General features: G+C 45.9%; 1 protein-coding gene across 1 annotated transcript in view; it reads right to left on the bottom strand.

The window, feature by feature from the left end:
- Positions 1–16,346, bottom strand: part of TVP23A (trans-golgi network vesicle protein 23 homolog A) — a gene marked incomplete at both ends in the record, with an annotated part of 37,745 nt that overhangs the window by 4,173 nt on the left and 17,226 nt on the right. The window lies entirely within an intron of this gene.

The following is a 16,346-nucleotide window of genomic DNA, read 5'->3' as shown; positions in this document are numbered from 1 at the left end:
ACCCAGAGCCCCCTCACTCCAGGGCCCAAAGGGCAGTGGCTGAACTCACTCTGTGGTTTCCGTGTCCCACGTGTTCCGCATACATTTAAACCCAAACTCATTCAGGCTGCAGCGCTAACCTAGACGGCTCGAAACAATCCTCATCACACCAGCATTTTTCCCCATCCTCTTAAAGAATCCAGTACTTTCCCCTAATTTGACTCCAAATATCACTTGCCCTGTTTGCAAACGGGTCACCTTTGAAGTAAGCTGTGTCGGTGACAGTGATCACCACCTTCCTGCCTAGCAGCGACAGTGACCAATTCCCCAAAGGGAAATGCTGGGTTATTCCGCCAGTGACTGAACAGCGTGGCCATGTGCAGCCCACGGGTGCAGAAGCCTCACATCAGCGGGGGCCTCGTGTTCCTGATGGAGGGAAGCGAGCACGACATGCACAAGTTGGCGCCAACCCCCGGCCACTTGTGATGAGCTGCATTTCAACGCTGGAGCCAGAAAGCCGCTGTGCGCAAGGAGGAGGGGGTGGGGGAGGGATGGGCTGGGAGTTGGGGATTAGCAGATGCAAACTATTATATATAGGATGGATCAACAAGTCCTACTGTATAGCACAGGGAACTATATTCAATATCCTGTGATAAACAATAATGGAAAACAATATGAAAAAGAATGTATATAGGGGCTTCCCTGGTGGTCCAGTGGTTAAGAATCTGCCTTCCAACGCAGAGGACACTGGTTCCATCCCTGGTTGGGGAACTAAGATCCCACATGCCACGGGGCAACTAAGCCCGTGTGCCGAACTACTGAGCCCTTGCGCCTCAACTAGAGAGAAGCCTGCGCACCACAACGAAGAGCCCGAGCACCGCAACTAAGACCCGATGCAGCCAAAAAATAAAAATAAAATAATACGAATTTTTAAAAATTATTAAAAATAATGTTTATATATGTATAACTGAGTCACTCTGCTGTACAGCAGTAATTAACAACATTGTAAATCAACTATAATAAAAATTTTTTTTAAAAACTTCTATACAATTAAAAAGAAACTATCTTTAAAAAAATAAAAAGCAACCCTGCGAGCCCCATGACGGGTGGCAATACATTGCTGGGCGGGGAGGGCAGGCGACTCTACTCAGCAAACCTCACCTAGTAGTGCCAGATCCGATATCTTGACAGGAAGCCAGAAACCCAGACTTTTCATGGGAAATCGGATTTTTACACAAAGGTCACTAATTATGTTAACAAAATGCCACAGGCTGTGCTGCACACTGGCCTGTGAGCCGCCGGCTTGCCACATCGGGGGGAGCAAAGGTAGCCAGCAGGCCTGTGGGGGACAAGCCTGCTTGACCTTCCGAGAAGGAAGGTGGTCAGGGTAAGCACCCAGGAGGCTCCTAGAGAACCGTGGGTTTCTGACGCCCAAGGGAGCGTCAGCTAAGATTCAGAGGCAGGATGTGTAATGACATCTGCATTTACTCCTCATGTTCTAAAGGAAGAAGGGGCTGTGCGGAACCCCAGCTGTCCTCCAGAACGTTCTCACCTGTGCCTTTCAGATGCTGAGCTCTCCTGGCGACCGTACCTGGCATTTAAGAATTAGACCTGATCACGTAGCACTTCCAAACCTGGAATGTTCCAGAAGTTAAGACTCTTGGGAGTCTCTTATACCCTTTTCACCTTAAACCTTATTGAGGATCTTTCAACTAATTGTCTAAGTACAATTTTGCCCCCTTCACTCCAAGATAAATGAGTCCTCTTCCAATAACTGAACATCCTTCGAGGGCAGAGACCATGTTTTCAATAATTTTATATCCCCCAGAGCACCTGGCATTAAGATTCTCGGCAAATATTTGTTGTGTTGAACCTTCAGGCTCACTGGGGACATCTGTCCTTTTTGGCACCAGAGACAGATTTCATGGAAGACAATGTTTCCGTGGACGAGGCGGGGGTGGGGTGTGCTGGGTGGGAGAATGGTTCGGGCGGTAATGCGATCGATGGGGCGCGAGCGGCAGATGAAGCTTCGCTCGCTCACCTGTGGCTGTGCGGCCTGGTTCCTAACAGGCCATGGACTGGTACCGGTCTGTGGCCTGGGGGTTGGGGACCTCTGTTGTAGAACAATACAGACTTAAAAGGTTTACAAGAGACCCAAGTGTGCACTGATCCAGGGTGAAACCTGGAAGTTATGCATTCAAATAAATCCCCTGCCCACCCACTGGTTTTCTATTTTTGACTGTGGTTTCCTGAAATAAAATGCAGGAAAAATTCCACCTGTTGGAAGGTTCTGTTTATTTAGTTGAGTCCTGGTTGACTGTTTCCGTAACTTGAATGGAAGGTCTTATTATTGTTGTTCTTGCCGTTGTTATAATTATCCAAAGCAAGTAGAAAAGGATGCCCGTTGTACTTCCAAACATTGTTTTGATCCTGTTTTACGCGGGTTGTTCTCTGGGCAACCCTCCAAACCCTCACTCTGTCCACCTCTGCAGTTTGCCCAGCCTGTGCCCCACTGCTAACATGGATGTGGTCTCAGATCAGCTTTCTAGTTTGGAGAGTTTTGAAGGCCATGGCTTGAGCCTGCCCACCCTTCCCTGACATGGGGTCCTCCGTCCCCCCCAGCCTTTTCTCCTGCCACCTCCGCAGCCACGGAGCACACACGCGCCGACAGTCACCTCCACCTCTCAATGCCACCGGCTTCCAACTCCCCCCTCCCAGGCATCCACCTGGTCACCCCCTTGAGAGGCAAACAGTACAGAGGTGCCTGACTGCCAGGGTCCAAATCCCGGCTCCAACCTCTGAGTAGCTCCTCGGCTGTCCCTAAGCTACGGAACCTCTCACCGCCTCAGTCTCCACTTCTGTAAAATGGGAATGCCCACAGGAGCCACTGCCGAGGGTATTCGATTAAAAAGATCAAGTGAAGGTAGCAGGTATGTAATGCCTGAAACACACACCATGCTCAGTCATTGTGAACAGCTGACAGTCTCACTGTCACTCAAAACCGTTCCAAGGAGCCAAACTGTAAAATTCCCCCTCTGACCACAACCTTCTCTCTCTCACTCCCCAGGGGCTGACTTTTCAACTGTGCAGGGATCCCCCAAGACTCCTGATCTCCCCATATTCCCCCAGCCCCTCCACTTTCACCAAGGAAACTTCCTTATCCTCAACGGGAGTATTTTCTGGTCAGTATCCATCTCGCTCCCTCCACCCGCCAGGCAGAAGCCTGTTATCTCAAGAGGAGGAGGAGAGAATGACTGATGGAGAAAGGAGAAATGAGATCACCTAAGTCAAGGTGGGGAGGGTCTAGCTGGGCTTCTGTTTAAATTTAAATCCACTTTCACAGTTCTGGGCCCAGGACATGCCTTGTCCCCCACCTTGGAGGGAAACCCAGTAGGTTCTCATGGAATGTGCTTGAAAGTTACCCGAGGAGGTCTTAAAATGCACGCAACACTGCCCTGGACCCGGGACACGCAGATTCAGATCTGGAGTGGGGCCTGGACATGAACTTCGCAAAGGAAAAGCACTGTTCTACCCTGGATTCACAAACTCCAGCCCAAGGGCCAAATCTGGCCCACTTCCTATTTCTGTAAATAAAGTTTTATTAGAACGCAGCCATGCTCACTCAATCGCTGGCAAAGCCGAAAGTATTTACCCAGAACTTGTGCCAATCCCTGCTCTGGATGGGCAAGAAGAATTTGGTGATAAAATTAGGCTCCATTCAAAACAAACCAAAATGAAGCAAACTGTCACTAACGGACTCTTCTCTCCGCCCGCACCCCCAAAAAATCCCCTTTCCAAAGCTGCAGGGTGGGAGCTGCCCGACTGGCAGAAACAATGGATTGTGCTAGAGGTCAGAGCAGTGTTATCCTGGGGATGGTAGAGGGCCAGCAACTGGGAAGGCGCACAAGGGGGCTGCCAATGCTGGAGGTGCTCCGCATCTTGACCTGTGTGGGCATGTGTATAAAAATTCATCCAACTGTGCATTTAGGATTAGTGCCCTTTACTGTATGTATGCTACACCTCAATAAAAATTCTGATCGAAGCCATTGACCAAAGAAGAATCTCTGCAAGTCACCCTAAAATTTCTACATGAGCTACAGCCCAGCAACTGCACTCCTATTTACCCAAAGGAGTTGAAAACTTACATCCGCACAAGAACCAGCACACAGATGTTTCTAGCACCTTTAGTCATAATTGCCCCAGAATGGAACCGACTAAGATGTCCTTCAATAGGTGAATGGATACATCATAGTACATCCACACAATGGAACGTTATTCAGCGCGAAAAAGTAATGAGCTCCCAAGCCATGAAAAGACATGGAGGAACCTTAATGCATATGACACAGTAAAAGAAGCCAGGCTGAAAAGACTACATACTGTATGATTCTAACTCTATGACATTTTGGAAAAGACTTAGCTATAGAGATAGTAAAAAGGTCAGTGGTTGCCAGGGGTGAGGGGAGAGGGAGGATGAATAATTGGAGCCCAGGGGATGTTTAGGGCAGTGAAACTAGTCTGTATGATACTGTATTATACATTTGTCAAAGCCTGTGGAAGGTACAATACCAAGAGCGAACCCTGATGGAAACTATGGACTTTAGTTAATAATAATGTACTGGCTCATCATAACAAATGGATGACACTAATGCAAGATGTTAATAATAGGGGGAACTTTGTGGTGGGGAGGGGCTTATGGGAATTCTCTGTACTTTTTGCTCAGTTTTTCTGTAAACCTAAAACCGCTCTAAAAAATGGACACAGTTTGGGGGCGGTGCCCTGTCTAGACAGAGTATAGTCGGTGGTGGGCGTGGGGAGGACTGCATCCCACAGGCACCCTACGCATCCCCCTTCCCACAAACTAAAGCACGTTTGATTTGGGGCCGGGTGGGGGAAGGTGGATTTAATCCTCAATTCAGCAGTGATCTAACAGTCTCTTTAAAAGTTGCCCTTTATTGGTTTCAAATACTTTGAAGACTGACTTCCTCATCAGACGTCCTATTTTAAATTCTCTTTCAGACACTCTGCAAAGTCTTATGCTTTTCACTGTGGCAAAGGTCTGGGGAAAGATGGTATCTTTTCTCCTTGCTTCACTTTGCTATGAAAATAGCATCTGAGATGATGTCTAGAATTTGTTTCAAGATAATCCGGGGGTGGGGAGTGGACGGGGGTGAAGACGAAACAGGCTGGTCACGTGCTGATCATGACTGAGCAGGGCAAAGGGAATACCAGGGTCATTGTTCTCTGTACTTTTATGTAAATTTGAATTAAAAAATAGAACAACAAAGAAATGATCAGAGGCAGCCTCAACTTTGCATTGAGGCAAGACACGTTTCAGAAAAAAACGAGCCCATTGATATTCTGGGGGCCATCTGTGGTCCAAATAAAAATAAATTCAGACCTAAAAATCCCCAGTTGAGTAATTGGCCATTACAGTTGAATGTGTGAGAAAATTCCAGAAAGCAGGTCCTTTCGTCTGGGCTTACCAGTCCCTATGCAAAAAAAAAGGGCCACCACTCTCTGTGGAGTAAAAATGCCCACTCTGGCCCCTACCTGGACAGTGGGTACAGTGGAAGCCAGAGAACCCTGATCCACATTCATGCTCCATCCTTGCTGCATACATGGTCCTGGACAGGGCACTAAACCACTCAGAGCCTCAGTTTACTCATCTATAAGATGGGAGAGTTACATTTACCCTCAGACGTCCAAGGCCTCTGGGATGAAAAATACCGACGATTCCAGACCAGAGGGGGGCCTCAGGTCGCTGTGGTTCATGTCACTCTATTTATTGTTTGATTCATTCACGGTCGAGATCTTTGAGAACAGGAGAAAGTGAGAAAAAGCCTCGGCAGGTGACGATCTTTTTGGATGTCTTCTGTTAGATGTTTTTCCCTGTTGTTGAAAAGAAGTACGATGCTGCTATTTATTTCTTCAGCCCCGACACCCACGTAGAGTCAGGTGGCTCTTCTGCTAACAGCAGCGTAACACCAGGAAGACGTGGGAGGAAGGGGACTCCGAGGTGTGACGGGGAGACGGCTAAGACCACATCTGCCCAGCCCTCGGCCCATCCACCTGCTCCCCACGGGCCCTGGAGCTTGTTAGAAAGGCAGGATCAGCAGCCCCACTCCAGGCCCCCCGAGCCCGAATCTTCATGTTAACAAGACCCCAGGTGATCTGTATGCTCACTGCCATCCAGGGGCCCTCCTTCGTTCCATTTTCAAGATAAACTCAGTTCGGGGAACAAAGCAGGAAGGAAGGAAACCACACCCAAAAAAGCAGAGGACCCTATGAGCCCTTCAGAAACCGTGTGGGCCTGGCTAACCCAGGGCATGCGCCATGGGGGCTGGACTGTTCTTCTCTAGAATGCTCCAGATGCAACAACAGCTCCGTCATCCTTCTGACTCCAACTTCTTGCTTCAAATGACAGCACATCCTCCTCCTCCCCCGACATCTGGGCCCGGGACGGGCAGGTTTAAGGCTGTTGGGATGTCTGAGCAGATGCTGATTGCTAAGTCCTCATAGCTTTGATTCAAAGGTCAGCACAATAGAGGTTTGAGTGTGGAAGCGAATAAAAGGACAGACATCCCTCTGGTCACTAAGTCTTCCCTCTAGTTTCTGTTCTTTCTTTCTTTTTAGAGAGACACCCCAACTTTATTGGCTGGGTATGCGTGGCAGCAAAACGCCGGCAAAATGTCAGCGGGCCCCTGGCCGCTCAGCCCTGGATGGGCCCTGTGCAAGGACCCTCACCTCTCCCCTGGGGGCACCCAGGCCAATTCCCCTACCTCCACCCCAGCTACTGCTCACTGCCCCCTGCTGCTGCTGCTGGAACCACGGGCCAAATTCCTTAAAGACCCAGAGTGTTCAGAAGAAATGGGAAAACAAAAGAGCTGAAAACAAGCCTTCAAACAAAAACGTGTACACGCATGTCCACGGCAGCAACATTCACCATCACCGAAAGGTGGAAACCACCCAAATGTCCATCAGCGCACAAGCAGATGAGCAAACCGTGGCCTGTCCACGCAATGGGACGTCACTCAGCCATAGAAAGGGATGAAGCTCAGATACCTGCTACAATGTGGGCGAACCTTGAAAACCCTAGGCTCAGGGAAAGAAGCCAGACACGAAAGCACAGATACTGTATGATTCCACTTAACCTAAGCTACCCAGAAAAGGCAAATTCACAGAGACAGAAAGTAGAATAGAGGCTCCTGGGGGCTGGCGGGAGGAGGAGATGGGGAGTGATTGCTCCGTGGACACAAGCTCTCAGTTTAGGGTGACGAAGCGGTTCTAGAGATGGATGGTGGTGACGGTGACACAACAGCGTGAACGGACTTATTGCCACTGAGTTGAAAATGGTTAAAATGGTAGATTTTTTTGCTAGGTACATTTAACCACAACTTAAAAAAAAAAAACATGAAAAGAATTACTGGAGTACTGATGCATGCGACAACATGGAGGGACCTTGAAAACATACTAAGTGAAAGAAGCCAGACATAAAAGGCCCCATATTGTAGGATTCCATTCTTGAAATGTCCAGAATAGGCCAGTTCATAGAGACAGAAAGCAGATTACTGGTTGCCGGGGGCTCGGGGGAACAGGGAGTGTCTGCTCAATAGCTATGGGGTTTCCTTTTGGGGTGATAAAAATACTCTGGAATGGAATAGTGATGATGGTTGCTTAACATTGTGAACGTCCTAAATGCCATTGAATCGTTCACTTTAAAACGGTTAAGGGACGTCCCAGCGGTCTGGTGTTTAGGATTCAGCACTTTCACTGCCAAGGGCCCAGGTTTGATCCCTGGTTAGGGAACTAGGATCTCACGAGCCACGTGACGCAGCCAAAAAAATGAATACATAAAATAAAATGGTTAAAAACGTCCCTTGGACGCTATGTGTATTTTACAATTTAAGAGAGAAAAGAAATGGCGGGAGAAAAGACGCGGCCTTCACTGGCTCTCCTTTAGAGAGAGGGGCTGGGCGGTGAGTAAAAGGTCCTGGGTACAAGTTCGGAGACAAATTAGCAGATTCAAATCCCAGCTCCACCACTGAGGACCTGTGTGACCTTGAGCAAGTGACTTAACCTCGCTGTGTGTCACAGTTTCCTCATCTATAAAATGGGATAATAAGAGTCAGGGATGCTGAGTTGCACAGCACCAGGGGGCATCATTCCATCATAGTCAGTGTGAATCGTGTTCCCTGGAGTAGTGCAGTGCACACATTGGGAAGTACCGAGTGCACGGAGCTGCCGGGAAGATTACATGAGAATCATAATGTACATAAAGGGCTTGGGATACTGCCTGGTGGGCAGTGAGAGTTCAATACCAACTATGAACAGAAATAATTGTGCATTTGCCCTGGGGGCTAATCATTCCGCCACCTTCCTGTTATATAATGCAGTGCTTCTCCACATACAAACCACCCGGCTCTCTTTTTAAATGCAGACGCTGATTCAGGAGGTCTGGGATGGGGCCTGAGATGCATCTTAATGAGCACCCAGGTGATGCTGATGTTGCAGGTCCATGGACCACCCTCGGACTAGCAGGGAACAGGGGAAAGCAGTCACTGCTGTATCCATTTCCCAGGGCTGTTGTAACAACGCACAGCAAACTGGGCAACTTCAAACACCAAAATCACGTTGTCTTAGAACCTGCCTTTTTCGCTGTGCTCAAAAAAACAAAGCAAAATAAATAAATAAATAAATAAATAAACAAAGCAAAACAAAACAAACACCAAAATCTCTGTCTGCAGGATTGGTTCCTTCTGGGGGATAATCTATCCCAGGACTCTCTCCTACCTTCTGATGACAACTGGCACCCTTGGCCTTCCCTGGCTTGTAGCTGCCTCACTCCAACCTCTGCCTGTGTTGTCTCATGGCCTTCTCCAAGTGTTTGTCTTCACATGGCCATCTTTTTATAATGACACCAGTCATACAGGACTAGGGGCCCACCCTACTCCAGGATGACCTCATCTTAACTAATTACATCTGCAAAACCCCTATTTCCAAATGAAGTCACGTTTTGAGGTACTGCAGGTTAGGACGTCCATATATCTCTTTCGGGGAGGATACAAGTCAACCCATAACACCCGCCTGGGGACAAATGAGCCCAAAGAAAATAAGCGAGGTTGGAAAGGGACAGAGAGCCATTTTGCAGATGAGTCGGGAGCTCAGGGAGGTGAAGTGAACTGCCCCAGGGTCAGAGCAAAGAAGCAATTGCCCAGGTGATGCGCTGCTGGAATCAGGTGCGTGCTCTGCTCTCCAGCTGCAGGCCCTGGAGAGAACTGCCTGCCCATGGAAGGACCATCTTTTCTGATTTGCACGGAGGAGGCGCATCATGGGCTAGCAGCTGCTCTGAGTGGCAGAATCAGCCACGCTCAATCTCAGCCCAGAGTTTCATAGCTGCCCCTCCTGTTGGCTGCCCCGATGAACTGCAGGTCAACTGAAAGGGACCCGTGCTTGGTGACAACAGTGAATCCCCAAAATACGTCCACTAAGAGATGCTATCAGCCCTGCTTGATGCACTTCCTAGCCACAGAGCCAGAGAGCTGGCACAGGAGAGGAAACCAGACTGTGGCTTCTAAACTCCATTCTCCAAAGGAGCCAGGGCTGCTTGGAGAAATGGCGATTCCAGGCCATCCCAGCTTGATGAGGCTGGGACATCGGAACATCCCAGGTTGCAAGGAAGCTGTCAAAGACCGTGAGAGCCAGGTCAAGAGACTCAGCGGCCAATGGGTAGAGCCTCCCACTGGCCAAAGATGGGACAACTTGAGCAGCAATAAGAATGTTGTAGCCCGTGAGTCATGTGATGCTTAATCAAAACCCGCAGTGGTCCCTCATGGGGGATGCTGGGGAACAAACTCATCACTTGAAAGCGGAAAGATGAAGAGCAAGCATCAAACGTTTATTGTGTCTTTTCTCTGTAAAGTGTATCTTGCAATGACTAAATATTTGAAGAGGGGGAGTTTCTCGTTCTGGATTCCTTCGGCTTACGAATGGAGACAGAATGATAGCGCTAGAATGCCACCATGCTGAAGCCCCTAGTGCATTCAAGAGAAGCAGCTGAGGACAACCAGGCATTGGGAGCCCCTGATGGAAGACCCCACCCCCTCCCTTGAAGTCAGCTGTGCCCCCAGAATATCACACCTGAATCTCACCAAGCTCAAGAAACATAGGGAACAAAGGCAAAGATTAAAGGACACATCAGGGTTGCGATCAGCAATTTTCCAGATTGTGAGAAGCTCTACAGAACAACAAATCAATTGCAAAGGGGGAAAAAAATGAGAGAGCGCAAGGAGAGGACTGGGAAATCTACAGATGCAAAGGGACCTAAGAAATCCAGCCACCAATTGCAAAATGTGGAAGATATTCAATTGTGGTTCCAACAAATAATAAAGTTATGAGACAATCAAGGGAATTTGGACCCCGGGTATTTCTTGATTGAAATATCATGGGAATTGTTAACCGTTTTTAAAGTGAGAAAATGCTATTGTGGTTTTGCTTTTAAAAACCAATTCTTGTCTTTTAGAGATAACATCACAATATTTATGTTTGAAGTGATGTAATGTCTGGGGTTTGTTTCAAAATAATCAGGGGGAGGGGGAGAGGCAGGGTATAAATGAAAGAAGATCGTTCAGGAGTTGATCATTTCTGAAACTGTGTGATGGCCACATGGGGCTCATTTATATTATTCTATTTGGTATACGTTTGGAACTCTTTAATAATTTTTTTTTAAGGAAGCAGACTACTGCCTTTCAAATTCCAGTTCTGTCATTTACTGTGTGACCTTAGACCAGTGACTCAACCTTTCTTGTTCAGTTTCCTCACCTGTAAAATGGGGATAATCACACCTACTTAACCTCAGGGCCTGGAGTACAGTGGGCACTCTGTAGACACACATGCATTTGTTCCTTTTTTGGGCTGGGATCTGTAAGTAGCCAGCCTCTGAATTGGCCCCCATGATCCCGACCCACTGGCATTTATACCCTTGTACAGTCCCCTCCAACAATGAATCACTGGGGCTGGTCTGCATGACTGATGGTACACATTAGAAGTAATTGTTTATCATACCTGATATTAGGTCATAAAAGACACTGTGGCTTCTGTCTTGGTCACTCTCTTTTGCTCTCTCCCTTGCTTTCCCTGGGGGAAACCAGCTGCCACGTTGGGAGCAGCCCTATGGAGAGGTCCACATGTCTAAGAAACTGAGGCCTCCAGCCAACAGCCACATGAGGGAGCCCTCTTGGAAGCAGCTCCTCCTGCCCCAGTCAAACCTTAATATGACAGCAGCCTCATGAGACCCTGAGACAGAACTATCCAGCTAAGCTGCCCCAGTTTCCTGAGCTTCAGGCACGGTGTGAGATCATAAATGTTTGTTGTCTGAAGCTGCTAAGTTTGGGTTAACTTGTTATACAGCAGTAGCTAACACATACAGGCTCTAAGGTTGAAGAGTTTAAACTCTGTATAATCCACATTATGTTTTGGCCGGTGGTTTCAAAGGGCAGAAAGGGCAACGAGAGTCAGCTTCCTCCAAGAATCCGGGTGATAAAATGAAGAGTTGCAGTCTTACTTGAAGACAGCTGGTGGTGGGGGGAGATCACGAGGGCAGCTGCAGTTACGCTCACCTCTTTTAAACAGGAGACTCAGAGTTATTAACTGAGGGCGAGAAAAAAGCAGAGAGGCCAAGGACTGATTTTTCCAGAAGGTCAGAGCAGAAGTCAGCCAGCAGGAAGGCACTTAGAGCAGGTGGTACCTCAGGGAGGTTGAAGGAGGTAAGAAACCTGTATTCCTGTTTGTCGTCACCCTCACTCTGAGTGAGATGCTTTTTTTTTTTTTGCACTGGAAGCAGAGAGTAGAATTCACCTATTTAATGTGCTTTAGCTACTAGATTCTGCTCAACAGTGGGCAGGATCTGAAGTCATCAAATACCCTTAAGTGAGGTTGGGTCTGTAATCTGGTTCTTGGGAGCATCAGTTTCCTCATCTGCAAGATAGAATCCTGTCTTTCCCTGCATTTTCATTTTTGACCATTTTAAATTTTAAAAAAATATTTATTTTCCTTATTTTTTTGGCTGCGTCAGTTCTTAGTTGCAGCACATGAGATCTTCGTTGAGGCGCCGGGCACCAGGGCACGTGGGCTCTGTAGTTGTGGCGCGTGGGCTCCAGAGCACGTGGGCTCTGTAGTTTGCAGCACACAGGCTCTCTTGTTGAGGTGTGTGAGCTCAACAGTTGTGGCATATGGGCTTAGTTGCCCAGCGGCATGTGGGATCTTGGTTCCCTGACCAGGGATCAAACCCACGTCCCCTGAATTGGAAGGCGGATTCTTTACCACTGGACCACCAGGGAAGTCCCTTTTTTGACCATTTTAATGTGTCTGGAATCAGGATGCATCCACTAAAGGATGCAAATATTAATATGGTGTTTATTCCCCACCCCCAAGAGCTATAACTGAACCAGTGTACCTTCAAATGATAGCATCTTATGCAAACTATTATACATAGAATAAACAGTAAGTTCCTACTGTATAGCACAGGGAACTATATTCAATATTATCCTGTGATAAACTATAATGGAAAAGAACATGAAAAAGAATGTGTATATATACACACACACATGTATAACGGAATCACTTTGCTATACAGCAGAAATTAACACAACGTTGTAACTCAACTATATGTCAATAAAATAATTTTTTTAAATGATAGCATCTTAGAAACAAAGAGCCTTACAGGTTATTTAACAAGAGAATTGAATAAAATCATATTAATTCATTTAGCAAACACTGTGGGAGCCTCATTAAACTAGTTTTTCTTCTTTAGAACAGCCTGTGACACTTTAAAAAATATCTGTGTTTGCTGGCAACAAAAGGATGTTCCAGATGCAGTCTGACCAGTTTCTGCCTCAAGATTTGGAAGTGGCTCCTCTCTAAGGAGCCTGGGTTCTTTGAGCAGCAAAATGCAGGTAAGATGTGGTGGAGGGCAAAAAAAGTGCCAAATCTGGGCCACCTTTAGTAGTGACAGAGCTTGAAAAAAAGGCCTTTTAGAACACAACATCATTTCTGCCAAAAATCATGACTTGGATCTAGTCATGAATAATATAAGACAGACCCAAGTTCAGGTACATTCCTCAAAATAGCAAACCTTTACTCCTCAAAACTGTCCATGTCACGAAAGACAGAAAAAGGCTGAGAAAAGCTCAAGAATAACTAACTGCAGGGACTCCTCTGGCAGTCCAGTGGTTAAGACACCACGCTTCCACTGCAGGGGGCGTGGGTTCAATCCCTGGTCAGGGAACTAAGATACCACATGCCATGCAGTGTGGCCAAAAAAAAAAAAAAAAAAAAGAATAACTAAAGGTAATGGGTGATCCCAATTGGATCTTGAACTGGGAAAAAAAAATTACAATAAAAGACATGGGAATATGGACTGAAGATTAGGTAAGTGTCTCATTTTGAATCACTGTCCTCTGTTTATGTAAGAGAATATCCTGTTCGTAGAATACACATTGAAGGATTCAGGAGGAAGTGAGCATTATATGTTCATTTTACTCTTAAACACTTCATAAAATAAACACACACACAGCAAAGTGTTAACAATAGCTGAATCAAGGTAAAGGACACGTCTCAGTTCTTTGTACTATTCTTGCTACTTTCCTGTAAGTTTGAAATTATTTCAAAGTAAAAAGTTTTTTAAGTCGTTTTAAGGACATTGCTTCCAAACATGATTTTCCAATTTAACATATTTTGTTGCTATATTTTACAATTCTTTAACCTGGGGTCTCATCAACCACTAAAATTCCCCATCACCCTGAAAGCAGTAAGTTTTGTAATTGCTGTGCATGTGTGTTTATCATTTGCAGGATAATTCGATATTCAAAATGATGACTAAAATGGAAATTGCAGTTTAAATTGTCCAACAACATAAAATTAAGTTCATAGTCAACTTAATTATAGATGCTTTAAACTGATTTTCAAAATTGCTTAAGAAATAAGGCAGTTTGAGAAATTGGGCCTAGAGCAACGGCTCCACGTTTATTGAACACCTATTATTTACCAAGCACCATGCCAGATCCAAGCGAAGTACAGTGAACCAAATGCACCAAGTCCTGCCCTCATGAACATCACTGGGGTGGGGGGCATGTGGGGGAGGGAAGCAAATGGGAAATTTCTTTTTTTTTTTTCCCAACATCTTTACTGGAGTATAATTGCTTTACAATGGTGTGTTAGTTTCTGCTGTATCACAAAGTGAGTCAGCTATACATATACATATATCCCCACATCCCCTCCCTCTTGTGTTTCCACCCTCCCTATCCCACCCCTCTAGGTGGACACAAAGCACCGAGCTGATCTCCCTGTGCTATGCGGCTGCTTCCCACTAGCTATCAGTTTTACATTTGGTAGTGTATATACGTCCATGCCACTCTCTCACTTCATCCCAGCTTACCCTTCCCCCTCCCCGTGTCAAGTCCATTCTCTACGTCTGCGTCTTTATTCCTGTCCTGCCCCTAGGTTCATCAGAACCTTTTTCCTTTTTTTTTTTTAGATTCCATATATGTGTTAGCATACGGTATTTGTTTTTCTCTTTCTGACTTACTTCACTCTGTATGACAGACTCTAGGTCCATCCACCTCACTACAAATAACTCAATTTCGTTTCTTATTATGGCTGAGTAATATTCCATTGTATATATGTGCAAATGGGCAATTTCAACTCAGTCTGAAAGGTGTCATTAATGGGGTAAGCAGAGTCATGATCAAAATATTCAACATGGCATGGCCACTATCCTGTCAGAATGGACAGTGGTGCAGGGTGCCCCCAGCTGCCCCTGCTATTCCAGGGGCTAATCCTTTAGTTATGAGGGCAGGGTATCCACGAGGCTCTTGGCTATTTCGTAACATTTTAGCAAACCCAAGAGGTGGACACAACAGCTGGCCACCAGGCTGGGGTAGACACGGGGGCACTTGGGGCTGACAGGAGGGGCACCTAGCTCAGAGTAGGGGATGGTTCTTAGTGATGAGGATGAAGATCTAAAGGACATGGGGTTTCTTTTGCAGGTGATGAAAACATTCTGGAATTAGACAGTAATGATGGTTGCACAACCTTTGGAATATACCAAAGGCCACTGAATTGTAGCCTTTAAAGGGGTAAATGCTATGGTATATGAATTATATCTCAATTAAAAATAAATGAATTTTTAAAAAATATTTTAAGATCAGGTTAAATTAGGAGTTTGGGATTAACATATACACACTACTATATATAAAATAGATAACTAATAAGGACCTACTGTATAGCACAGGGAACTGTACTCAATATTTTGTAATAACCTATAAGGGAAAAGAATCTGAAAAAGATTATACATATATATATACACACACACATATACACACACACATATATATAGTATAACTGAATCACTTTGCTTTACACCTGAAACTAACACAACATTGTAAACCAACTATACTTCAATAAAAATTTTTTTTAATTTTTTAAAAAGATAATAGGGATTTGGACACACACAAAAAATATTTTAAGATCTAAAGGACAAATTTAGGCAGCAGAGAGTGAAGCATATAAAAGGCCAGGGGATGAGCAGGAACACGGGGGCTCAGGGTAAGTGGGCTAGGATGGCCATGTACAGCCTGACCCCCAAGGCCGGACTACTGCAAACAGGCCCCTCAATCAGCTTCAAGAGGTTTGCGGAGAAAACTACAGCATTAGAAATTCCAACTCAAAGCTTCTTGCACCTCTGGAAAGCCTAGTAGAAATGCTATTGTTGGAGTATTGTTGTTTCTTCCCCATTGTCCTTGAGGGGTGGCAATGGGGGTGCTGCAAACTCAAGGTACTTAGAGGGCTGAGCTGGGGTAGGAAATAAGTCAGCTCGTTGGGTGAGAGCTGGGGCTCACCCTGAAGGGACAGGTCCACCCTTCCAAATCTAACAGCCATTCACAAGAAGTCAGCAATCCAGAGTAAAGTTAAAAAAAAAGATTTAATTGCATATTACTAAGTGAAAGAAGCCACTCTGAAAAAGCTGCATACTGTATGATTCCAACTATATGCCATTCTAGAAAAGGCAAAACTATGGTGGCAGTAAAAAGATCAGGGATTAGGGTGGAGGGACGGAGTGAACAGGTTTTTGGGGGGCAGTGAAACTATTCTGTATGATACTGTGATGGTGGATACATGTAATTATATTTGTCCAAACCACCAAGGTACACCACCAAGAGTGAACCCTAATGTAAACTATGGACTTTGGGTGATGGTGACGTGTCAATGTAGGTTCATCAATTGTAGCAAATGCTTCCTCTGGCAGGGGATGTTGATAATGACGGAAGCTATTTGTGGGAGGCGGGGAGGAGGGTATATGAGAAATCTCTGTA

The sequence above is a fragment of the Leucopleurus acutus genome, assembly GCF_964270905.1.
Source record: "Leucopleurus acutus genome assembly, chromosome: 16".
Lineage (NCBI taxonomy): Eukaryota > Metazoa > Chordata > Mammalia > Artiodactyla > Delphinidae > Leucopleurus > Leucopleurus acutus.
The sequence above is the reverse complement of the archived record's forward strand: the minus strand, read 5'-3'. Positions and strand labels throughout refer to the sequence as shown.